The following is a 2,338-nucleotide window of genomic DNA, read 5'->3' on the forward strand; positions in this document are numbered from 1 at the left end:
TGGGATCCTGGAGTTCAATGAAGGAGGCCTCAGATTCCAAAGTCAGAGACAAAAGGGCTTTCAGATGATCAAAGCTGAGTTCCATGGACCTGCAGAATAGTCAGCGAGAGGAAACTGTAGAACCCGAGAAGACATAGGAATTTTAACAACGCAGCGCATATGTTAAGAAGAGAGAAAACCAGGGATAAGAATTGGGCAAGAGTCAGTCTCTCGCATGCCTCATCCACACCACTTCAAAATTTTCCTTTTTTTTTTTTTTTTTTTTTACCCCACCCCACATTCTACCTCTCAAACCCACATCAACCCTGACGACTAAAGCCGGGCATTTTCCTGTTTGAAGAGGAACTTTGGTGGTAGCAGGAACTTTCAGAAACCCTTGTACAAAATCTCTTTCCTAGTTTGTAGCAAAAACCAGGGAAGAAAGGCAAAGTATATAGGTCCATCACACACACACACAAAGAAACCCAAAATACAAATAACTAAAGATGTGATTGATAGATGAGGAGCTGGCTGGTCAGCTCAGTTGGTTAGAAGTTGGTTAGAGCATGGTAAATATACAAATTAGGTGATTGCTTATGACATAAGGGACAACACTAATGGAGGGGAGTATAAATGATGATGTCAAGGTTGGGCAATAAGCTTCCTGGATTGCTGAGATGGTTCTCTTGCTCATCATTCTACAGTTATTCAAATTTCTAGCTACTCCACTAGCACCCCACCTCGTTGTGTGGCTAAAATTGACTATCTCTGTCTGAGTCTCAGTACCTATGCTTGTGACAAATATCATCGATGATTCTAATTCAGAGAATTAAACACATTAAATAACCTAGTCAAATGCAAGTATTTCTGGAAGAAGAAAGTAAAACATTACAAAAATACTATAGTGAACATTTTCATATAAATTGAAGGAGTTTTATGATCCAGAGCTTAGCAGCAGGCAAATTAGTAGACACTGAATGAAATAATTCCATTTAAAATAGCTTGCTTCATATTTTCCCACAGGCAGGTGTAAGTAAGTCCTGCCATAGAATTAAGCAGATGTGCTCTAATAGGAGAGAGGAGAAAGAGAAGGTTCCAGAGCTGCTTCATTCCTTTGGAAGAGTAGGGCCAAGAGAATGTCAGAGGGGAGCACTATGTGCAATAAATGCACCCAGCCAGTATACGTCTGGGAGCAGGCGAAAGAAGTTTGAGTGTTCAAGAAGGTGAGTATGGAGAACAGAGGCTATGGAGGCAAAGTTACCTTTGTCACAATTTTGCTTACACTGCGCTTGTGGAAAGATTGTGAAAGGATAAGACACAAGTAAACTAGGAGAATAAGAGGATTCTTGTCTTCTGAAAAAGGAGAAGTTGTATTCATCCTCACTCAACAAAATACAAAGACTGAAAAGAGGATTAAAAGTGGTACTGTGTTTCTGAAGAGAAAAAGAGACGAGAGGCTAGTTAAATTTAAAGTTTGGGTAAAGGATCATAAGAGAAGGTATAAAAGTAGAAAAAGGCAAACTATAGGTCAAATAATTAAGGCAGTAAATTTTGTCTTTAAGACACTCAAAATAAGAATTTTATCTCCTTTCCAAACGATATTGTTGAACTAATACGTGTAGCTGTGATTCACNTGACTTGTTAGTATCTTTATCCTAGTTATGCCAAATCTACACCATTGCCCTTAACAGAGTGTTTTATTAGTTTTCCTGAATTTGTCCATTTTCCTGTGATGGTCCCTTTAAAGCAAGGTGGGCCTTGCTATATGTACCTCATGGTCTTTATAAAGCACATGTCCATAGGAAGAAGAAATTTATCCTTCCAGAGCCAGAGGCCTCATGTTATTTGCAGGAATGTTTTAAAAGCAAACAGTGAAAAATCATTCATACGACAAACTGGTATCTCCTGGGGAATATCATTTCATACAGTGATGGAGAAACAGCAAGAACCCTAGAGACTTTTTTCAGATAAGACATATGTTCATAGCTACCATTACAAATAATTACTGCTAGCTGAGGACTTGGAACAGTTATTGCCCCACGAATAGAAATAGAATCATTCCTCCTGCTAAAGAATTCACACAATGGTCAGAGATGACATCAACAAAATAAGACCCAAAATGCAGGTTAAAAAGTTCAGTTAGTATTTCAGTCAACCTTTATTTGTGTCTGAAATTATATTGTAAATATACAAATTAGGTGATTGCTTATGACATAAGGGACAACACTAATGGAGGGGAGTATAAATGATGATGTCAAGGTTGGGCAATAAGCTTCCTGGATTGCTGAGATGGTTCTCTTGCTCATCATTCTACAGTTATTCAAATTTCTAGCTACTCCACTAGCACCCCACCTCGTTG

Source organism: Galeopterus variegatus, unplaced genomic scaffold (genome assembly GCF_000696425.1).
Source record: "Galeopterus variegatus unplaced genomic scaffold, G_variegatus-3.0.2 Scaffold5025, whole genome shotgun sequence".
Classification (NCBI taxonomy): domain Eukaryota; kingdom Metazoa; phylum Chordata; class Mammalia; order Dermoptera; family Cynocephalidae; genus Galeopterus; species Galeopterus variegatus.